This window comes from Ostrea edulis, chromosome 3, assembly GCF_947568905.1.
Source record: "Ostrea edulis chromosome 3, xbOstEdul1.1, whole genome shotgun sequence".
NCBI classification, from domain to species: domain Eukaryota; kingdom Metazoa; phylum Mollusca; class Bivalvia; order Ostreida; family Ostreidae; genus Ostrea; species Ostrea edulis.
Genome location: NC_079166.1, coordinates 70,277,878 through 70,304,318, shown reverse-complemented (window position 1 = coordinate 70,304,318; position 26,441 = coordinate 70,277,878). Strand labels below are relative to the sequence as shown.

Here is a 26,441-nt window from a genome sequence, read left to right as displayed (position 1 = left end):
CCGGGTTAGAATAGGTCCTCAGTACACCTTGCTTGTCGTAAGAGACTAAATGGGACGGTCCTTCGGATGAGACCGCAAAAAAACAACTGAAGTCCCTTGTCATAGCAGATGTGTAGCAATAAAGATCCCTCTCTGCTCAAAGGCTGTAATCGTCGAGCATAGGCCTAAATTTTGCAGCCCTTTACCGGGAATGGTGACGTCTCCATAAGAGGGGAAAATTCTAGAGTAAGACGTTAAATAATATATAATCAATCAACCAATCGTACCGCAGTACGTGTAGCCTTGACTACCTGTGCCCGCCACTCCCCTCTGTCAGTAGTCTTCTGCTGTAGTTCTCCCCATGTTTTACCCATCTCTTCCACTTCCCTCTGTCAGTAGTCTTCTGCTGTAGTTCTCACCATGTTTTTACCCATCTCTTTCATTTCACTCTCCAACAACCGTCGCCAGGTCATTTTGATATGCTTCTCCTTTCTTCATCTGGTCTTTAAGGGCTACTTTTATTTTGATATGCTTCTCCTTTCTTCATCTGGTCTTTAAGGGCTACTTTTGTGATATCGTAATTTGCTTTACTCAGCACATCCCCAGTCCATCTGCAATTTTTTGTTTTATTTTTAGCTCAATACGAAGTATTGACATATCTCAAAATTATAGAACATATCATGGAGCTGCATTGCTTAAATGTTCCAAAATTTCAGAATGTTCTGGGACGGTCCTACGATTTATTGCTTAGATTTATCAGATGCTGAGGGATGTATAATATTTATTTTGGGAGTACACAGGGGAAAGAGACCACCAATTCGTATTTCATGAACATGATACTTTCAAAAGTTTTGCTGACATTGTATAAAACACATGCATTTAAGAAATGCATTTAGAATCATTGCACCCCGACGACCTGAAAACCATGTAATGCATCAATAAAATAGAAAAGATAGACGATGCATTAATGAACCGAGTGACTTCTTTTATTTAAATTTACTAATTGACCGAAAAAAACCTACATGCAAATGATACCTGTGGGAGCATGGGACCACCAGGTGCTGATAGTGAAATAAATGTTATTGTTTTTTGGTGAGGTCTAGTATTAACTTTAATATTGCATGCTTTTGACTTCATGCTGTGCTAGTTTATATATATACAACATTCGATGTAGGAAGCATTAGTTATGGTAAGAAACAAATTCAGCTTTCATTTTCTTTAATTCTTTTTATCACTTATTGACTGCCAGTGGCGAAAAATAATTTGCACGTGCAAAATTTCAAAGTGTGCTTTCTTTGAGGCAATTGAATTTCATATATCAAAAATGATAATGGAAAGCTGACACATGCATATGTAGTGTAATACAATGAAAACGGACTATTTGGTATCAATTACACTATCAAATTAAGAAAGATAGACAGATATACTAATATGAAATTATGTAACTAATATTACAAATGTGGTCGATGTCATACTGGTACCGTATAGCCAGTTTTTGACGGGTATGCAAGGTTAGCCTATTTTGGCGATTTCCAAAGACTCGCAAAAATAAAAATAAAAGTACATCACTTGACATTTACATTGTATAAATGAATAAAAATCCTAAATCAGTTGTTGATGTTCTTCCACATATGTACTACATGTAAAACTTATACGGTACCAATTTTGATGCACCAGATGCGCATTTCGACAAATAATGTCTCTTCAGTGGTGCTCAACCGAAATGTTTGAAATCCGAAATAACTATGAAGTTTTAGAGCTAAACATAGCCAAAAACAGCGTGCCAAAAAGTGGAGCCAAATTCGTCCAAGGATAAGAGCTATGCATGAGGGAGATAATCCTTAATTTTGAAATGAATTTCTAAATTTTATAACAGCAATTAAATATACATCCGTATTTTCAAGCTAGTAACGAGGTACTTAGCTACTGGGCTGTAGAGATCCTCGGGGACTAACAGTCCACCAGCAGAGGCCTCGACCCAGGGGTCATAATGTATTTACATGTACATTGCTCTAATGGATTCTGCTGAGCATATAAAGTTGTCATTAAACAGAAATAAGTAGTACTATTGAGTGAAAAAGCGAAGATTACGAACAGTAATCAATCTCACCAATCCCATAAAGAATACAAAATTAAAAGTAGGGCAAACACGGACCCCTGAACACAACTGAGGTGGGATCAGGTGCAAAAGAGGAGTAAACATCCCACGTTGACCAGTCGCAACCACCGGGAGCCCTCTATTTTGATAAGGCATATTGATTAATTCGTGGTCAATTCAGTATGTAAAGAACAACCTAACAAACGGTAGGAAGCATGACAGACAGAATGTGACCCAATGACAGGTTGCATTGGCAAACTAATTCATTATAACGAGCACAGAATTTGCGAAATGCTGACTTTAAACGAGACTGATGAAACCTCTGTAACATCAGCTTATTTTGTCAGTAACTTGTATCGATTAAAAAGGATCATACGCAGAACACCCTCTTGCATATCGAATTAATGCTATACAGAAAACGCATATGCAGATGAGAATGTTAATACCGCTTTAAAAATAGGAAAAGTTGACGACCGAGAAGCTGAAGTTTGTCATAAAGTTGAGTTGTTAGTTTAGTGTTAAAGTCTATGTTCATGAAAAAAACGCCGTGAAAAAGAAGTGGAAGATTCTGCTGTGTCTATTATTTCGAGGTCATTGGGATACATTGAATCGGTATATGAATGAAAACGAATATTGTTAATAGATAAAACCTCATCGATGTATTTAAACGTTGAGTTTAAGGCCACAACAAAATATTTCTTCTTCTCAAATGCCTCATAAGAATACCAAGAAATTCTTTCAAATAATAAATTTGTGCCCATGGAAAATCCAACAGGCTGCTGGAAGACCTGGTCTCTATAGACTACATGGATATGGTCATGTGGAACTCCAGCATCTCTCTAACATTAACTTCAGTGTAGTTGTGTGTAGCATGAGAGTAATACTTAAAAGTTTAAGTGTCAATAAAAGCAAGTTTTGGATGGCTGATCACAAGATATGAATATTTGTACTATGAAGCAGCTGTTTATGATAAAGAGAGGACGACGAACAGTGATCACTATTATAAATCCAGTAAAGAACACAAAATTGGGAGTAGGGCAAACACCAGCCCTTGGACACACCAGATGTTTGACCTAGTGACTAAGAGTAAGCATCCCCACTTCACCGGTCACATCCATCGTGAGCCCCTTATTTTCACAAGGTAAACGGAGTAATTCGTAGTCATAATCAGAGTATAAAGAACGGCCTAACAGTTGGTTTGAACACGCCAGACTGCATTCAACGTAATGACGGGTTGTATTTGCAAATTAGATCTTTATGTAGAAATATCCATTGCCACCTGCATATGGTGTTTAAATCTCAGGTCTTCCAACAGTCTGTTGGAATTCCCGTGGACACGAATTGTACTCCTTTATTTGCTAAGTCAAAAATATCTTGCTGTGGTCTTCAATTCGACAGTTAGATATATCGACGACGTTTTATCTATTTACAATAATAACTTTCATTCATATATCGATTCCATATATCCCTGTGAGCTCGAAATAAAATACTCCACAGAGTCGTTCACTTTTGCTTCATACTTAGATATTATATTGAAAGTAGATATCAACGACAAACTAACAATTCAACTTTATGACAAACAGGATGATTTCAGCTTCTCCACCATCAACTTCCCATATTTAAGTAGCAATATTCCATTATCACCTGCATAATGGTGTGTATATCTCAAATGATTCGATACACAAGAGCTTGTTCTGTGTATGGTCAGCTTTTAAATCGAGGCAAGCTACTGACAAACAGGTTGATGGTATAGGGGTTTCAACAGTCTCGTTTAAAGTCAACATTCCACAAATTCTTCGGTCATTATAATGATATAGTTTGCCAATTCAACCTATCATTGGGTCAAATGCTGTCTAATGTGTTTAACGCCGATTGTTATTGATTTTGACTACGGATAACTCCGTTTACCTGATCAAGATGTAGGGCTCACGGCGGGTGTGACCGGTCGACAGGGAATGCTTACTCCTCCTAGGCACCCGATCCCACTTCTGGTGTGTCCAGGTGTCCGTGTTTGCCCAACTATCTATTTTGTATTGCTTACAGGAGTTATGAGATTGATCATTGTTCGTTATCTTCACCTTTCATATCTCAACTAATTCAATACACGAGAAACTTTCCTGCGTCTGATCAATTTTCAAATCGAGGCAAGCTACTGACAAATAAGTTGATATTACAGGGGTTTCAATAGTCTCGTTTGAAGTCGACATTTTGCAAACTTTATGGTTGCTATGATAATTTCCTCCCCGAATACAGCCTGTGGGTAGGTGAAATGCTGTCTGACGTGTTTCATATCAATTGTTAGACAGTTCTTAAAACACTGCTTTAGACTACATACATTGTATTACTATGTTTACCTGATCAAGATAGAGAGTTCATGGCGGGTGTGACTGGTCAACAGGGGATATTTACTCCTCCTAGGCATCTGATCCCACATCATCTGTGCCCAGTGTATACTCTATTCTTAATTTTGCATTGTACGTAGAATCAGAGAGTACTTTTTAGATGACTGATCACAAGATATGAATATTTCGGACTTCCAATTCTATGATATTCAGCACTGCTAGTAATCTTTACGTTTCATCTTATAACGATGATGAAATTTGCCGTTGTCATAAACTTCCCATGTTCATTTAACAATATTCCACTATCACCGTCATGTTGTATTTATGTTTCTCAGCTGATTCGATACGCAAGAGCTTGTTCGGGGTATGGTCAGTTTTATGAAATCAAGGCAGGCTACTGACAAATACGTTGACATTAGAAGGGTTTCAACAATCTCGTTAAAGTCAGCACTTCGCAAATTTTATGGTCATCATAACGATCCAAGTTACCAATACAGCCTGTCAAATGTAAAATGCTGTCCGAGATGTTTTATACCAATTGAGATCGTTCTTTACATACCGATTTTGATCGCTCGTGCCATGGCCAAGTTAAACCTAAGACGTTAAAATACGTAGTGATTGCTCCTTCGCCAAACGCTCGGCAATTAGAAGTGAGAGTCACGGGTCTTTCAGATATGACCTTAAGAACGGAGGCCCTGTATCGCGGCATGCGTTGGCACGATAAAAACCTTCACAGCTACGGTCCTGAGCGCTAAGCTTCGGTTTGAATTTGTGGTACTTCACCTACTGCTGGTGACGTCTCGATATGAGTGAAAACTTCTCGACAAGACGTAAAAACAATAAATCAACCATTCAATCTAAAATAATGTTGTAATAATAATTTTTATAAACGAAGACAATGTTGTAACAAGTTTTGTCAGCTGGAACCAGAGCTTAATCCTTATGTAAGGTATCCTATCTAATTCTTTCATCACTCTTCTGGTTTACTAAACATAGGAGGATGGTACAGATTCGTCTTTTAGTATGTTTAATACGAGTAATAATCCTCGTCTATCCTTTGTTCATTCTGACAAAGTGTCAAGGTCTGCCTCCTCATACCGAGCCCATTCTCTGGTATAATTTTCAACAGAATTCAGAATAGAGATGTAGTTCTTTGCCATTTGAAAGATCTGTGCTCCCCGAATTTCTTTCCTTTTAAAATTAACGATTTTAGGTAGGGATGTGAAAATGAGTAAAATTCTTAATCGATTATTTGATAGATTCAGTAGAAGAATATTAGACTTTTCGAATTATTTTTAGCCATTGTGATGTTCCTTTGTACAATATATACACATGTAATATATTGTTCAGTATAACCTACTCACGTATTTACGTGCCTGTACCAACAACCAGATACGTGTAATACAAGCTACTTCAAAGTATATTGATGTTGGTTGGTTGTATATTGTTTAACGCCCCTTTTTAGTATTTCACTCATATGGAGACGTCATTATTGCCGGTGAAGGGCTGTAAATTAAATGTAAGCCTATGCTCAGCACTTACGGCCTTTGAGCAGGGAGGGATCTTCATCGTGCCACACCTGCTGTGACAGGGGGCTTCGGTTCCGAAGGACTGCCCCATTTAGTCGCCTCTTACGACAAGCAGAGGAGTACCGAGGACGTATTCTACCCCGGATCCCCTACGGAATATTAAATCTAAATTTAACTTTAAAAATGTTTTAAAATAAATGAATAAATTTGTCATGTCAAGACGCTGTATGGGATGAGCATAATAAATTCCCTGATTGTCCATAAGAACAAGATCAGTGAGATGTACATTTCCACTGATTAGTGCTTAGTTAACCGTAGACGTTCAGTAGACCCTTTGTAAATATCCATAAGGACAATTAATTAAGACAACATGCTTGACTATCTATTTATTTCAAATCAAACGACATTTTGAACACCTTCACTAACTGGGACTAAATAAACATTTAGGAAGAACATAATTGTTAACTGTGCTTTTGATACACTTAATAGCGAGTTTTTTCTTCACCACCCCCCCCCCTAAAAAAAAAAAAAAACAAAAAAAAACAAAACAAAAAACCAAACAAGAAACCCATTATGCACTGCAGACGATTGCTTAGTCTTGATACAAATAAACCTGCAAACAACTTTTTTCCCCATGCGAATGAAAAAAATTAGTCGAACGTCGATGGTACCGAAGAATATTCGAATAGATGAATATTCGTTGACATCCCTAATTTTAGGTCATCATTTTCACTGAACTATAATTGAAAGAAGAAGTATAGGATGATTTTTACAGTCTGTATGATATTTTGGTTTGTACTGTACATCTTGAAGGGGCTACATGTATACCTGAAATGATCCGCTGATCCTGTGTACGGGATCGTGCCGAATAAAATCGATATATTTCTGCAAAATTTGTTGAAACTACCTGGAGACTAATGTGCGATAACAAGTACACAATTTCATTGGACGCTGAAGGATGCACAAGGTACGAGGGAGTCACCCTTGCAAAAAGACCAAGGTTCAGGGCGAATGGATTTTGTAGACATTTAAAAAGACCATCCGAAAATAACGCCTTGTAGCTGTTTTAAGAAAACCTAATGCATAATCATTCGAAAATTACGAAAAAGAACTCGACGACTTCCTTGTTTCATATACACTAATTGACCTGAAATACATATATACATGCAAATAATACCTCTAAGAGAATGTGACCACCAGGTGCTGATCATCAATAAATTTAGATATATATTTACTTCTCTCCGAAAGTTCTTTTAACTCTTTCCATGAAATTGTCTTCAAGCTGTGCAAGTTTATACGATATTCGATATACATGAAGCATTCGTTATTGAAATAAACATATTTTTCTGTCATTTTACTTACCTCGTTTCATCGCTTATTGACCACCTACAGCGAAAAAGTAATTTGCACGTGCAATTCCATGGTTTACGCAACTTTTAAGCATATCTAGATCCATGTATCAGAGATGATAATGGATCGTTGATGGATGCAATGAAAGACAACGAAAACAAGCTAGTATACACCAATTTAACAAACAACACTATCAAAGCAGGGAAGAGACATTTATGCATAGTATGATTTGATTTATTAATAATAATGATGATATGCTCAGTCAATGCCCACTTACTTAATTACGGAAATCTCATCAAGATTTACTGGTACCTTGGTGAATAATTGTCAAGTGATCTAGAATTAATGGGAGACATTTCAGGATGCTTCCCGATTTGTTATATGTGATGCAGCCTTAACGTTCTGGAATTTTTCATGGAGCATCGGAAATGTATATTCAAGGCAATAAATATTGATATTACTTTACAAATTAAGACCAGTTACAGTGTAGTTGTACATACGTTGAGGAAAATGTTATTTCACATATTTCCTCTTAATTTCCGACGAACGCAGTTTCACTATCTAATAAAAATGAATGACCTTGACATATAAACACGAGTCGCAGTCACTACACATTCGCCAAGTATAGACTTTACAGATGCGATGAATCCGTTCACAAAACTTGATTATGAGATTGACACAAAGCTAGAATGACCTTGGATGTTTGACCTCACTTGAATCAATGGCACTATGCAACCTTGGAAAATTAACACACATATTTATGCGAATTATGATATATTCATATTCAAGGGATACACATAAAAGGACTCTCAATCCAAGAATAAAAATTTGAATATTGCCTTAACAGGTATATACATGTACATGTAATTATGAGAATCATTCGTACCTGTACATAATGTAGTTTTAGTTTTACAATACGTTCAGATCATGAATCAGTTTTAAACATGTAGTGATCTCGAGTGAATGTTGTACAACAGTGTGGATTATATATACAGTGTACATTGTAAGTACGTAACAAGAGACATTTGGTCAATATATTGAATGTTATTTACTGGATCAGGGGGCAACATTAATAATCGGACCATAATTTTGCTCTATATAGACTCCAAGCTTAGATTTAATATAATACTTACATGTAATTGGACGACTTTTATTTTGTAGCATTGACAGTTATTAAAAAACATTGAATTACCAACAATGTTGGTATATTTCCCCCCGAATATTTATTTCATGCATACATCACACCGGTCCTGTGACGATTTACCGCAGATCCGGCCCATACCGTGTCTTTATGACTGTTTATGGTGCATAATTCTTGTCCAGTGATTTTTGTACGTAGTGTAGTAGTGATGTCTGTAATATAATCAATGATCCATCAAATTTTCAAAAGGGGTTTGCGACCCCCCCCCCCCGCGCCTCAAAAACAAAAATAAAGAATACCCCAAAATGGCAAAAGAAGATAATAGTCAACCAAAGGGGTTGCAACCCGAATAACCCCCTCTAGATCCGCCACTGATATAATGAATGACTTCACCATATTTTTATTTTGATTATATCATTTTCACTCCAGCATAGAGGTCTATTCCACGTGTCCCATTTCACTACAGAGGAACAGCAATATACTCTGTACTTGGTTTGAAATTGAAAGTTATATTTAAGTACGAAGTGCGCAAGGTTTCTCGACTGTCTGCAATACATGTGAAACTTTATTGTAAATACTTGAAATCACGTTATTTTTCTACTTGTTGCTTTATGACATTCTTAGAGTTTGTTTGAAGTATATAAAGGTACTCACTTTGAACACGCAACGTAAGCAGACACCATAGATCTGTTTATTTCTGACATAAAGGACTTCTTTACACGATCTTTAAACATCAAAATCATCCAACGAAGTCAAGGGCGCCAAATCATTTATGTAAAGGTTGCACTTGAGCATGTAGGTGAAATCAAAGAATTGGTTGTATTTGAACAGGACATTAGGTTTCGCGAATTTCCCACTTCTTCTTATCGATGTGTTTCCCCTGTATCATTGTAACAGTCGTCTCTTGTTAATTAGCTGTATACATATTTACACACCACACGCACTGTATGAACCACATGAAAGGCTAAACACGTAAACTCTGTATATATTTAAACTTAGTTTTCAACAGTCGTATTTATTTAATTGAATTAAAGGGAATAACAGAAATACCCGCTGTTTTAATGTAATTTCCGAAGACTTATTGATCGACTTTCTTTGTTTTGGAATGTACAGAAAATATTTATGTTATGGTTCACGTGGAACACTATCAAGTTTTCATGTAAAGCCATGAAATAATTCTTTAAAGCCTTTATATATATATATATATATATATATATATATATATATATATATATATATATATATATAATCCAAATTCACTTATATTTCACAGTGTCAGGCAATAAATAGAACAAGTTTTAAACAATTTACGTTTTACTAGTGTTGTCATTTGTAAAAACTTATCATATGACACCTAGCAAAATTTTCAAAAAATTAAGTTACAATGAATGAAGAAGAAGTAAATTTGTGGAATTACAATCGAGATTTTTTTCTTCTTCAAATCTTGTGTCCAGTTCGCTTTAGGATGTTTTGATAATTTTCAGGCAATGCCAAACTTTAACATAAATGCACTAGGCAGGTTTATCAGAAGTCTCTGCGGAACTCCCCCTGTACTTTTATACAAGTTCACATGGAAAGTGTTATTGGAGTGCGGTTTCAATAATGTTTAAAAGTCATGCAGATGTAGTGATGCCAAGTATCTGAAGTGACAATGATTGATAATGTTAAACAGGCTTGTTATGATGAAAATGCTACATTTACTGCTGAAGAGCACCTAATGAGATGCAGAAAAGTTAATTATAGTTCGTGATTTTTGTGTATTTCCTTCAGAATTACATTAATGCACATTAATTGGTGATGAATTGGATTCCTTTAGATATTGATAATTTGAACACTCAAATGCCAAACAAAGATTGAAAACATACACGCAATACTGTTAAAGTACTAGTGTACTAGTAGATCTCCGAAGACTTATACAGTTGTTCACATAAGATAGTGCTGTTATGTTCGTTTGTCTATAAGTACCCGTATTACACACGGTAGACAGTGGCGGATCTAAGGGGGGGGGGGGGGGGGCGCAGCCGGCGCCCTCCCTAAAATTTTCAAATTTAAGGTAAATCGTGGTATGTTGTTTAGAAAACTGTGCTAATCGATAAAAGAAGCAATATCTTCTTCCACTCCCGGAGATATTAATTACAAAATCTCTTGATTTCTTGAATTACTTTATTGGGAGAACTTAACTTTTCCTTAAAACCCTTAAAATTTGCGTCATTTTACTAATTTCACCTTATTAAAAATAATAGAAAATAGTACAATTGACTTAAATAGGAAACATATTTCAAGCCTTATAAGATCTATAAAACCCATGAGCTTCCGGGGGCTTCGTCACCTGCACCCCCCCACCCGGGGTTCGCCCTGGACCCAATGGGGGCCTCAAGGCGGCCCCCAGACCCCATGCCTCATAAAGTGGCGCTCCCCGTAACCACAATTCCTGGATCCGTCCCTGGTGGATATTGTCATCATGATAATCTGTGTACAGGTATTACACACGGTAGATAATGACATTATGATAATCTGTGTACAGGTATTACACACGGTAGATAATGACATTATGATAATCTGTGTACAGGTGTTACACACGGTAGATAATGACATTATGATAGTCTGTGTACAGGTATTACACACGGTAGATAATGTCATTATGATAATCTGTGTACAGGTATTACACACGGTAGATAATGTCATTATGATAATCTATGTACAGGTATTACACATGGTAGATAATGTCATTATGATAATCTGTGTACAGGTGTTACACACGGTAGATAATGTCATTATGATAATCTGTGTACAGTTATTACACACGGTAGATAATGTCATTATGATAATCTGTGTACAGGTGTTACACACGGTAGATAATGTCATTATGAAAATCTGTGTACAGGTGTTACACACGGTAGATAATGTCATTATGATAATCTGTGTACAGTTATTACACACGGTAGATAATGTCATTATGATAATCTGTGTACAGGTGTTACACACGGTAGATAATGTCATTATGATAATCTGTGTACAGGTATTACACACGGTAGATAATGACATTATGATAATCTGTGTACAGGTATTACACACGGTAGATAATGTCATCATGATAATCTGTGTGCAGGAATTACACACGGTAGATAATGTCATCATGATAATCTGTGTGCAGGAATTACACACGGTAGATAATGTCATTATGATAATCTGTGTACAGGTATTACACACGGTAGATAATGACATTATGATAATCTGTGTATAGGTATTAAACACGGTAAATAATGTCAAGATAACGTCATTATGATAGTCTGTGTACAGGTATTACACACGGTAAATAATGACATTATGATAATCTGTGTACAGGTATTACACACGATAGATAATGACATTATGATAATCTGTGTACAGGTATTACACACGATAGATAATGACATTATGATAATCTGTGTACAGGTGTTACACACGGTAGATAATGTCATTATGGTAATCTGTGTACAGGTATTACACACGGTAGATAATGTCATTATGGTAATCTGTGTACAGGTATTACACACGGTAGATAATGTCATTATGATAATCTATGTACAGGTGTTACACACGGTAGATAACGATATTATGATAATCTGTGTACAGGTATTATACACGGTAGATAACGATATTATGATAATCTGTGTACAGGTATTACACACGGTAGATAATGTCATCATGATAATCTGTGTACAGGTATTACACACGGTAGATAATGTCATTATGATAGTCTTTGTACAGGTATTACACACTGTAGATAATGACATCATTTAAGAAATAAGATATCAATTTTGAATGTTGTTGGGATATGACATGAAGTTGGTCACGTGATCAAATCCTATAACGCCCAAAGGGCGTTATAGTAGATTTGATCACGTACCAACTTCATGTCATATCCCAATAACATTCAAAAATGATATTTTATTTCTTATATTTATATTTTCTATTTTGATTTGTGTTCTTACCGAGCTTCCATGATTATGTAGCAGATGACCAAAATAACGATCGTAGAACACAAAATATAGTTTGTAAGAGTTTTATCGAATAAAAAATTAGGAACAATATCAAAGAGAATAGAAGATATAGAAATTTAATTGAAAATTTGAAAAAAAGAGTGAAGATGTGTAAAAATAAAGGTAATTTAGAGCGTAAAGTTAACTGAAATGACGACAAGAAGAGCGGAGTAAACTACATCCGTGGTGTGATTTGGTCGCGATCAGCCATGGAGAAACTAGCGTCGGTCTAGCTTACTAAGTTGAAAACGCAATTGTTGATCACAGATTTCGACAGAAATTCAAAGGATCTGAGAGAATTAATGGTGGATTTGATGGGTCAAGTTAATGTTAAGCTCTTAGTCAGGTTTTTGGAAAGAAACAACGGTATGTTCATCGTTAGGACTCGTGGTTGTAGCCATGCAGGATACGATTCAAGACAGTAGGACATATTTAGACCAAGTGCAGGTAGGTTGCGTCTTTTATTTACCTTCAGTGTGTGTAAAATAAAATAAAAACGAACTGACGGAGTTTTTGTTCACTTGAGAGATTTCTGTTGTAGGATTTTAATGAAGACTCGCACCGGTACCCTGACATGAACATGTAAATTTTTCGAGCCTCGAAACCAGCCTCGCTTATGATCATGCCGAGTCATAGCCGTGATGGAAGTTGCCAGGAAACAACAGGTTAACTTAATCATCATGAAGTAAATACATGTAGGCTTATAACTCTGCCTACATGTTTTCGCTTCCAATATCAGAACTTCTTTTTTTTTTTTATAAATTCGCCATGCAGAAGTTGCAGACGGTATTTAAAACTGTATAAAATGAAACAACAGAACGATATATGTTTAATGTTTCTCTTTTATAAATTGGTGTAATTCTTGTTTGTTTACAAAATAAACTGTATAAATATCCTGCTGCGTTTATTTCTGTTATGATGTCATTCCAGTGGCGAATCCAGGGTTCGTGAAAGTCAAGTATTAGCCAAAATGCTTAGCCATTTTTGGTGCCCATTTGGAATTTTACTCACATTATTTCTATTATTTAAATTTGAGGCGAGAGGGGGGGGGGGATCTAAATCCCCCACTGCATTGCATAAGCAAGAAGCCAGGTGAAAATACAGGAACTGACTTTTGAAGCGGTGATTGTATTCATACGCAAGAACAAACTGATCACATGACCAAATTCATGTTACACGAAATTGAACATCAATTTCAATAGTACTGTCATATAAGGAAGTGCATTGGCAAATGTAAATATGATAATCTGTGTGCAGGTATTACATACGGGACATAACGTCATTATGTTAATCTATGTATAGGTAATACACAGGTAGATAATGTCATTATGATAATTTGTGTACAGGTATTACACACGGTAGATAATGTCATTATGATAATCTGTGTACAGGTGTTACACACGGTAGGTAATGCCATTATGATAATCTGTGTACAGGTATTACACACGGTAGATAATGTCATTATGATAATCTGTGTACAGGTATTACACACGGTAGGTAATGTCATTATGATAATCTGTGTACAGGTATTACACACGGTAGATAACGTCATTATGATAATCTGTGTACAGGTATTACACACGGGACATAACATCATTATGATAATCTGTGTACAGGTATTACACACGGTAGATAATGACATGATAATCTGTGTACAGGTATTATACACGGTAGATAACGATATTATGATAATCTGTGTACAGGTGTTACACACGGTAGATAATGTCATTATGATAATCTGTGTACAGGTATTATACACGGTAGATAACGATATTATGATAATCTGTGTACAAGTATTACACACGGTAGATAACGATATTATGATAATCTGTGTACAGGTATTAAACACGGTAGATAACGTCATTATGATAATCTGTGTACAGGTATTAAACACGGTAGATAATGTCATTATGCTAATCTGTGTACAGGTATTACACACGGAACATAACGTCATTATGATAATCTGTGTAGAGGTATTACAAACGGTAGATAATGTCATTATGATAATCTGTGTACAGGTATTACACACGGTAGATAATGTAATTATGATAATCTGTGTATATGTATCAAACAAGGGAGATAATGTCATTATGATAATGGTTATTTGTATAATACTATTATGTACGGTAGTTTTAGTATGGTTACTTGTATAATACTATTATGTACGGTAGTTTTAGTATGGTTACTTGTATAATATTATTATGTACGATAGTTTTAGTATGATTACTTGTATGATATTATTATGTACGCTAGTTTTAGTATGGTTACTTGTATAATATTATTATGTACGCTAGTTTTAGTATGGTTACTTGTATAATATTATTATGTATGGTAGTTTTAGTATCGTTACTTGTATAATATTATTATGTATGGTAGTTTTAGTATGGTTACTTGTATAATATTATTATGTATGGTAGTTTTAGTATCGTTACTTGTATTATTCTATTATGTACGGTAGTTTTAGTATGATTACTTGTATAATATTATTATGTACGGTAGTTGTAGTATGATTACTTGTATAATATTGTTATGTACGGTAGTTTTAGTATCGTTACTTGTATAATATTATTATGTAGGGTAGTTTTAGTATGGTTACTTGTATAATATTATTATATACGTTAGTTTTAGTATGATTACTTGTATAATACTATTATGTATGGTAGTTTTAGTATTATTAGTTGTTTAATATTATTATGTTTGATAGTTTTAGTATGGTTACTTGTATAATACTATTATGTACGTTAGTTTTAGTATGGTTACTTGTATAATACTATTATGTTGGGTAGTTTTTGTATGGCTACTTGTATAATAATATTATGTACGGTAGTTTAAGTATGATTACTTGTTTAATATTATTATGTAGGGTAGTTTTTGTATGGTTAATTGTATAATACTATTATGTACGATAGTTTTAGTATGATTACTTGTATAATATTATTATGTACGGTAGTTTTAGTGTGACTATTTGTATACTATTATTATGTACGGTAGTTTTAGTATCGTTTCTTGTATAATACTATGATATACGATAGTTTTAGTATGATTACTTGTATAATATTATTATATAGGGTAGTTTTTGTATGGTTACTTGTAGAATACTATTATGTACGATAGTTTTAGTATGATTACTTGTATAATATTATTATGTACGGTAGTTTTAGTGTGACTATTTGTATACTATTATTATGTACGGTAGTTTTAGTATCGTTTCTTGTATAATACTATGATATACGGTAGTTTTAGTATGATTACTTGTATAATATTATTATAAAGGGTAGTTTTTGTATGGTTACTTGTAGAATACTATTATGTACGATAGTTTTAGTATGATTACTTGTATAATACTATTATGTACGGTAGTTTTAGCATGGTTTCTTGTATAATACTATTATGTACGGTAGTTTTAGTATGGTTACTTGTATAATACTATTATGTACGGTAGTTTTAGGATGGTTACTTTTATAATACTATTATGTTGGGTAGTTTTTGTATGGTTACTTGTATAATAATATTATGTACGGTAGTTTAAGTATGATTACTTGTTTAATATTATTATGTAAGGTAGTTTTAGTATGGTTACTTGTATAATAGTATTATATACGGTAGTTTTAGTATGATTACTTGTATAATATTATTATATAGGGTAGTTTTTGTATGGTTACTTGTAGAATACTATTATGTACGATAGTTTTAGTATGATTACTTGTATAATATTATTATGTACGGTAGTTTTAGTGTGACTATTTGTATACTATTATTATGTACGGTAGTTTTAGTATCGTTTCTTGTATAATACTATGATATACGGTAGTTTTAGTATGATTACTTGTATAATATTATTATATAGGGTAGTTTTTGTATGGTTACTTGTAGAATACTATTATGTACGATAGTTTTAGTATGATTACTTGTATATTACTATTATGTACGGTAGTTTTAGCATGGTTTCTTGTATAATACTATTATGTACGGTAGTTTTAGTATGGTTACTTGTATAATACTATTATGTACGGTAGTTTTAGGATGGTTACTTTTATAATACTATTATGTTGGGTAGTTTTTGTATGGTTACTTGTATAATAATATTATGTACGGTAGTTTAAGTATGATTACTTGTTTAATATTATTATGTAAGGTAGTTTTAGTATGGTTACTTGTATAATAGTATTATATACGGTAGTTTTAGTATGATTACTTGTATAATATTATTATGTAGAGTAGTTTTTGTATGGTTACTTGTATAATGCTATTATGTACGATAGTTTTTGTATGGTTACTTGTATAATACTATTATGTACGGTAGTTTTAGCATGGTTACTTGTATAATATTATTATGTACGGTAGTTTTAGTATGATTACTTGTATAATACTATTTTGTACGGTAGTTTTAGTATGGTTACTTGTATAATATTATTATGTAGGGTAGTTTTAGCATGGTTACTTGTATAATATTATTATGTACGGTAGTTTTAGTATGATTACTTGTATAATACTATTATGTATGATAGTTTTAGTATGGTTACTTATATAATACTATTATGTACGGTAGTTTTAATATGATTACTTGTATAATACTATTATGTACGATAGTTTTAGTATGATTACTTGTATGATATTATTATGTACGGTAGTTTTAGTATGATTACTTGTATAATATTATTATGTACGGTAGATTTAGTATGATTACTTGTATAATACTATTATGTACGATAGTTTTAGTATGGTTACTTGTATAATATTATTATGTAGGGTAGTTTTTGTATGGTTACTTGTATTATACTATTATGTACGGTAGTTTTAGTATGGTTACTTGTATAATACTATTATGTACGATAGTTTTAGTATGATTACTTGTATAATACTATTATGTACGATAGTTTTAGTATGATTACTTGTATAATACTATTATGTACGGTAGTTTTAGTATTGTTACTTGTATAATATTATTATGTAGGGTAGTTTTAGTATGGTTACTTGTATAATACTATTATGTACGGTAGTTTTAGTATGGTTACTTGTATAATACTATTATGTACGATAGTTTTAGTATGGTTACTTGTATAATACTATTATGTACGGTAGTTTTAGTATGATTACTTGTATGATATTATTATGTGCGGTAGTTTTAGTGTGACTATTTGTATAATACTATTAATGTACGGTAGTTTTAGTATGGTTTCTTGTATAATACTATTATATACGTTAGTTTTAGTATGATTACTTGTATAATATTATTATGTACGATAGTTTTAGTATGATTACTTGTATAATATTATTATATACGGTAGTTTTAGTATGATTACTTGTATAATATTATTATGTACGGTAGTTTTAGTATGATTACTTGTATAGTATTATTATGTACGGTAGTTTGGTAAAGTAAGGTATTTCAACATCCCCTCCCGGTCTATATTTCTTTAGATGCCAGCGCTAAAACTGCATGAATTATTGAAGTTGTTGTCATTTCGATGATCAGATCTGACGTTGTTTTTGCGTATTTACAGCACAATGTCTTCTAAACGTTTACGATGGAGTAAATGAACATTCAGGCAGGAACTCCAAATACAGTACAATGTTGATGTTAAACTTTAAAATAGGTCGAGAAGATTCTCCGATTTAAGACGACATGCAGATAGGATAAAGCTTAGCTTTAAATTTCACTGCATGTTTACCGAACGTTAGGGGAAGCCAGTATAACATTACTCCAGAGGAGCATGGAAGTCGTTGTACATTCAAACTGTTATAGGCGTCCGCTTTTATTCTGGGGGATGTTTGCACGGGAAAACATCATTAGTTCGTTTGTTTAATAAGTAAACTGAAGCTACTGTATAAATGTAACTGCGCCTTTGGACAGGGATATAAGTACACTTCAGGGTTCTTGTTAATCGGAGGAAAACGAGGGCACAGAGTATCGATTTCAGGGGGGAGTGGGGTTAAGAAGTTAACCTAAAAAATGCTCAGAATCATAAATCGTGAGGGAGAAGGGGGTTGGGGTGGTGCAGGATTTTCGGTTTAATTCATCTATTCATTATACATACATTTTCACTACTATTCACAACAAACGTTTTAAAAGGGGGCAACAAGCCTATAGATCGAACTTTGCCCGTAAAAGTAACCACATTCTGTATGTAATGATAACGCGGAAATAGTGCGTTATTGAAAAATGTGGGGTAGGGGGTGCTTCCCCCCTCTCTGTTGCCACGTGCCTCTCACCGTACAGTTTAAAAACTGTATAGAGAACACTAAAGAAAGGTTCAAGCAAAAAATTCACGTCCACAAAATTCGGACAAGGACCTTATTTTTAAGGATGATAAATAGGTCAATATTCATCTAAGTGGATGCTAATGAAAATTGTTTATAATAAGGCGTTATCCTGTGTTAGTTACAAGTTAGAAACTTTTCTTCTTTAGAGTACATCTTCGTATTTCCGCTCCGTTAATCGCTAAACTTTGTAAAATATCTTCGGAAATAACTGCATGATGTAAAACATGTTGATTGGAGGAAAAGGATAGTTATAAAATTGATTAGAGGAAAGAGATTGTTATAAAATGGTTAACCCCCAAAGATCAGTTATCATAATGCAATTAAATTTATCAATGGCATCGACCTACAGATTTCATTCACGAACTACACTTATATAGTACAACTTGCAATTTTGGGAACCGAAATGGTGATATTCCGCCGTAGCTGACCAGAAAAATAGATGATTTTGATGGGTGCATAAAGTTCAAAGTACAAAATCGATCCTGCATGAGTAAGGAAACACAAATTATATGATTCACTGTTTTAAAAAATGCCATAACTTGTCAAAAAATTAAAACCAGTGAGTCACTCCTCTCGTTCTCTTCAACAAGTTTTAATTAATGACATATTTCATTAACCTCTTTTATGCGAAATCGAATTATCGTATTTTTATAGAGTTGATAGGAGGCTCAAGGTCTTAAAAACCTATCACGGCAATATCAATACGTTCTGTTCATCTGCTCACACCCCGCCGCCTCACAGATGGATATAATATCATCCGTATACAGGTCCAATGCACTCCTTCAAACAGGAAGTTGAAAATTATGCAACGAGGATTAGCAGGTGCGTGTATCTGCAAGCGTGCGATGAATTAACACGAAATGGTGTTTCCCGGCCGCTTAAGATCTTGTACATGCCCTTTTTAAAGACGACACAGAGACCGATTTTTTCCCCTCATAAATGTTATTACTAAATAGCAGGTTTCTAAATCAATCAATAAATCGAAAAATAAATATCAATAACCCTCTCCTAAAAAAAAAATACCAACAAAAACAAAAAAACATCAACAAAAAAAAAAAACAAAACAAAAAAAAAAACACCCAAAAAACAACTCCCTAACAAACCCACATTTAATCAATCACTGATTTCACTTTTTCAAAATGATTTAGATTCAAGTTTTACGTATTTTTCCTATAACTGTTATGACCTGCTCAGAAGAGCGGATCTTCAAGATGAAGCTGTTTTGGCACAATGGCTAGCGGGGTCAAAACATGTACCGTCAAGGTCCACACACACATGGAGAGGTGAATGCCTGTGAATAACCTGAGATCCCAGTGGTTATCTATTTAGAAAATACAACATATCCCATGTTTCAGGAGAGGGAATTTTGTATGTTTGGCGTTGTTAGCATAGAATTCCCTACATATAGTATTTTTCTCGGCAAAAATGTGCTCAGGTCAGATTTTGGGAGAAAGTGTCCAATTATAGAATATCCCCCATGCCCAAAATAAGAAAACTTTTCCCACATGTCGAAACCTCGCCTTGGACTAGTCCTCCTGATTTGCATTGAGCTTGCGCTATTGATACATTGCCCCGCCATATAATTGTCTTCCAAATTAGTTATATATAAGATCTCGAACTCAGACGCACTGGTTCACAGACAGACAGTCGTCAAAAATAAACTTTTCCACATTTATCTTAACTTCAAAAAACTCTTAGAGAATAATCAAAGGGCAGATTTCGGCTCTTGGGATCATAGAATCCGAGTACAATCATTTTTCCAAATTAGAAGAAAAAAAAATACATTGCTGTATAGTAATATATTTTTAAACATTTAGTGGATGCTGACTTATCAACACACAGACAAAGAATGCGAATGCACATAGCCATTCAACGGCCGGAGATTTTGAAGAATGTTTCTCTGGCGGAAAGATGGGGGGGGGGGGGGGGGGTAGGGGTAGGAAAAGTCGTTTAGAAATATGAATCGGTCCTCTAGCATCTAAAGGTGACGACGCAATGGTCACTCCGACAAAAAGGATGGACGATTTTTAAAAAAAAAAACACCTGCTTTCACGGTTTACATTGCGGAAATGGCCGGGTAGTTACGATTGACGTCTTTCTTCAAAAGAAAAAAAAACCCCATTTTGAACTAGCCAATCATGCAGCATCTCTATCAGAATTTTGATAAGCCTCACTAGAGTCCAGGTTTGGTTTAGTTACCCTTCCAGGTTAAGAATTATAAACTGTACACTCTTTCATGCATTGCATCAACTGAATTGTTTGTTTAACATTGTGTATATGTATATCTTCTCTATGCTGTTTTGTGCAATATGAGAATAAATTGAATAGAAAAAATTGAATTGGAGGTTATAAAACTTTTACCGTACTCATAATCAAACTCAGTCATGTTTGTTTTGAGTACAACTCTGAGCAAGCTCCAAAGCATGTTCGAAAACTCGAGAGTATAATTATACTCCATTTGAGTATGAGAATGATTTTATAAAAGTTTTATATCCTTCACTTTTGAGTATGAGTACGATTTAGAGTTCAGGGTTTGAGTATAAAAACATGCTCAAAAAAGTTTTATAATCTCCAGGCCAGACGTTGGTGGGAAATGATCGAGACTAAATTTTTGAAGGGTATGAGAATTCCGGGAAAAAAATACTTTAATGAAACTCCTATACCTATTCCGTATTTGAGGCTCTATGAAATTAGACAGAATGAAGGCAGAACTTTGCAATTTTAACTACCGATAGGATGTAAAGTCTGAATACGATTCATGTCAAATGAGTTATTAAATCCTCACCTGGAGCCCAGCTCAGGGGTCACAAATCTCTATTTTTGGTCATTACGTACACGTATCTCTAAGCTAAGGATGTGGAAAGGATGCATATAAATCCTGTTGAACCAGTGGCGGATTTAAGGTGGCGCCCCCCCCCCCCCCCATAAAATTTTCAAATTTAAGGAATATCGTAGTATCTTGTTTAGAAAAAATGTTCGGTTGCGGAAAAATATATCGTTATTCATGGGGAAAATCTTTTCTGGGACTGTTTTTCATGGGTGAAAGTTGGACCTGAGTTAATTTTTTCCGAGTGAAAAAGTAACACGTGTTCGTCGTCAATAGCGATCAAAGAGCGATAACTCCAGTTTTCCTAGTCGCATAATATACACGTAGACAGACACAGCCAACCTCGACATTTATGAATTTATACGGCATACGTCATTTATTGTAGGTTAATTTTCATACTCGAAATCATACGGCTTTTAATTACATAATCAATACACCAGAGATGATGTTTGTCATGTTGTATGTAAAATTGAGAATGTACGGAATAAAGAATAATGCATTCAATAACAAATGTTGAAATATATAATATTTAAGATATGGATCTTACCAAGAGTCTAATATTATTTATAAATACCTATTTAATGTCTTGTACATTTTTTCCCTTTGAATTCATGTTTCTGAAACAAGCACACCACGTGTTACATATTAAATTAACACTTAGGGACCGGTCAATTGTTATTGGGGGTTGGGGCTGGTGCATTCCATATTACGTCATATTAAAAAAAGAAAGTAATTAAAAAAAAAAAAATTAATCAAAAATTGCTGTCCTATATCAAATGTGTAATAAAAAAAGGTGTGTGTCCTATGTAATAGATAAATATATATGGATGATTAAGCAACAATTTTAGTTCATAATCATTATTACAGATCATACACGGTAATTTGTCATTATACATGTACTATATCTGAGCCGTTGCAGAATAAAGTTCTTGTTTTCGTGTATGATGCTGGATAACCTCCTTGGTCTCGAGATGGTGTTAGAAATATAAAAGCCTCGACTAACGCCTCGGTTTTTATATTTCATAAACAACATTTCTTGACCTTGTAGGACCTTGCTACATACATGAAAACCACAGGTGCTTGTGGACAGGACTTCCGGTACCCCCCCCCCTTCTTGTATTTTTAAATGTTCAATTCCTTGGGTATTTCGGACGTATTTTTGATAAAATATGCAACTTCAGAGTTTATATATTTCAATGAAATACACAAATCTCGCATAAGAACCGCTTTTAAAAATATCATAAATACAAGAAGGGTGTAACGGAAGTCCTGTCCTCAAGCACCTGTGACGAAAACGCGATCATTATTTCTTAAATCTATATTTTTGTACATTGTATATATGTAGTGCATTTAAAATGAAAACGCCACTGTGTTTTCATAGATCAGTCTTAACATGTCCGCTTGATTTTATAACATTCGTCACCGTGCAGTTCTTTACACTCATAACAGGACCTATGTGCACGTACCACATGCGTATCTATATAGTGGTAGAATAACATGCAAAGGCAGGTTTCCCGTTATACATGAAAATGTTAACTCGTTTGCCTCACACTGACAATATTAGCTTTATGGTAATACTAGCCTATCGTTTACAATGGGGCTGGACGTACGTTCTTAAAATCCCAAACAATATGTTACGGAGATGAGTAGAATAATTTGAATACTGATACGCATTGATAACTATTCATTGTCCCTTCCTAACAGAGTTGCAGAGGGACACACTGAATTCACTTGCCCGTTCGATTGTTCGTTTGTGTTTGTTAGTTCAACCTTGTGTACCATGATTAAATTTCAAGTTTAAATATTGAAGTTCATGGGTACAGGAATGGGACTGTTAGCGATTTTTTAAAATTTCGTTTGCAAGAATACTATCTTACAATACAATGGTATATGCGACAGGAACCCACCTTGCGGAACCCATGCAGAAATTTATGAAAACGTTTACTCTATGTGATTGGAAGGGGAATTCTGAAATTCCTTGTGGATATGATTCAATATATATTCCTAATCCAACTCGTTATCAAGCTTTCAGGAATGAAACATTTCATTTTTAGTCGAATTTTGTCCGGCTTGACAGAAATTTAAAGGTATCTTGCATAACGACACATTTTCCTATTGATGTCCACGCTCACATCTACATGAGAAGTTAAGGTTATTAAAAGGAGAATGACTTATTTACAAGACATGTACTATAGTTTGTGGTAAGCCTTGTCATGGCTGAAGAAATGTACCTCATGTATTTTCGCATCGGTTTTCATTGTTAGATATTATTTGTCTACAATATTGAAGTACATATTTCACGCAGTTAGGAAATGTGTAAGGGGGTGTAGATTACAGGGAGACGTGTGTTTTAAATTTAAATGTACAATTCTTATAAAATGTATTGGGCCTGTAGATATGTCTACTCTCTTGAAGGACATTCCATTCCTTGCATCTAATGATATGGCAAATGATATATGAGAGGTTTAGCCACTATCAAGATCTCTAAGAGTTTTAACACCTGGGATGATTGATGAACTCACAAATAGACATTTTCCTGTTCGGCTTCAATACAGCCGCGGGGATTCAGGACATATACTGGCAGATAATTCGGTAGTTGTAAGAGACACCTGTTTTCCAATGTAGTAGACGAATGAATTTTGGGCTGGGTAAGGTGTTTAAAATGATGTTATAGTTCACAATGGTGAAAGTCGTTCGAGCAGCGAGTGATATTTTTGATATATCGACTTGCCAGATTGTTTTAACCTTTCAAATTAATTAATAAAATTAAACCATGTTACAATTTTCAGCTTTGTGAAGAAGAGTCGATACATATGTATGGTGCATTTTCAATTCATATTCCCCTATACGTGTTTGGATTGTACATGTAACTACAAAATGAAGAGGTACATGTACAATTCAAAGCATCTTTAACATAACGCTTATTTAAAACACAGCAATTTAACTTTTTATTTTCTTTAAATTCAAATACTTATCAATAAGGAATGTGATTTTGAAATGCATGTCAAATGTAAGTAAACATTGGCCTATATACTGGGTACTGTTGAGCCCTAGATGTGTAGAAATATCGGCATCATTACACTTCAGTGATTGTACTGTAAGTGACTTTTCTAATGTACAATTACGTTACATTGATTGAATGTATACGTCCCATTGATAATCTCTATATTGTAGACACGCCAACTGTAGGTGAAATGCAATCTGACTAAAGTACAGACCTATATATATAATAATATAGGTCTGTACTTTAGTCAGATTGGGTGAAATGTAACATGTTTTACCTGCGATAGGTGTTTTGTCAATTTCTTTATCGCGCCAACAACTGCTCCATCCATTTCAAGTGCCACGTGCTCAGCGAGGGAATAGTGGCTACCTTTCATATCAAATATCAAAACAACTCAGTTCCGTCGCGGTCAGAGCGCGAACCTGCACTATAACCCAACCCCCCCCCCCCCCCGACTTTTCTACCACTGAACATTCGAGTACATTATGTTAAAAGAAATATACAAATCACATAATAGTCATCAGCATCATGTTTGAGGGCCAGCCTTAGTTAATGACTTGATTTCTATCTACATTGTACGTGGTTTAGCTCGTTTCCAACCATCTACAAATCACCATCTTATGCATGATAATGTTTGTCATATCATGTAAAGAAAAGCATGTGAAAGTCAATGTGACGCTAATACTATACCTTTTAATTAATGAAAACTATATCAAAACAAATGTAATGCTCAAATTGTTCAGAATATGAAACGAATTTTTAAATGTCCTTCACTACATGAAATCAGGTTTTTTAAAAATTGAAGATGAAAAAAATGGAAGACATATCAGTTATGTTTTGTACATGCCTTTTGAAACATAAATGTGATAACTGAAAATGAGAACTATTAAGTCGGATGAGACCGCAAAAAACCACGAGGCCCCATGTCACAACAGGTGTGGCACAATAAAGACCCCTCCCTGCTAGAGGACCGCAAACGCCGAGCATAGGCCTAAATCATGCAACCCTTCACCGACAACGGTGACGTCTCCATATGAACGAAAGATTCTCGGGCGTCCCGCGAACAATTTGAGCATTACATTTGTTTTGATATAGTTAAACAATATACAATCAATCAAACCAAGTAACTGTGATGTCTGCAAGTTTACCATTTCCTTGATTAAAGCAGAACATGTATAATCTTCTGTAGATGTTTCGAAGTTATGTTCTCGTATATCCAATGCTTGTTTCATTTAATTTGACATACAAAACTATGTAAACTATCGTAGAGTATTATAGATCATGTTAAATGAGCGCTGTCCACATAGAAGTTTTACTATTACGTACATGTACTGAAACCAAACACGTCAAATGCTTTAGGTCATTGAAAGGTCAGCAGAGTAGACTATGTAGGATTTTATATAAAAGCTTGAACAGACATTATTGACCGTGTAACATATGGCTGGGATGCCTGCTCGCTATGAAGTAAACATTTTCTTCTGCTAGAGTTACGACCCTTGCAAACAATTTGTGACGTGCTATTTAGTCCACTTGATAAATACCTTTATATTTATATGGTGATTAAGTTAAAATTAGTTGATTGTTTACCGACCAGTTCCGCAAGGAAGCATTGGAGTTGTCCATTCTTGATTTCCAAAGTAATAATGAGACTTTAGTGAAAGTCATTCAACTGGAATCCACGCAATATCATGGATATGGTGTAAACATTTTCTTCCAGGTGTCTCCTGTCTTTCCATTGGCATTATAATAGTACATGTAGAATTCAGGGGGGGGGGGGGGGGTGCTCTACTAACTTAGCTTATAGAACTCGTCTAACCGCCACACACCACAACATGTATTTACCCTATTACACAATATACAAATTTGCATATTTACTAATTTGGGA

The 26,441-nt window shown here is 34.5% G+C and overlaps 1 long non-coding RNA gene across 1 annotated transcript; it reads left to right on the top strand.

Moving 5' to 3' along the window:
* The first annotated feature begins 12,621 nt into the window (after positions 1 to 12,621).
* On the top strand, positions 12,622 to 13,356 carry LOC130052785 (uncharacterized). The gene is made up of 2 exons (XR_008801177.1): positions 12,622 to 12,908; positions 13,003 to 13,356. It is a non-coding gene; the product is annotated as an uncharacterized LOC130052785 (long non-coding RNA).
* Positions 13,357 to 26,441: the final 13,085 nt, after the last annotated feature.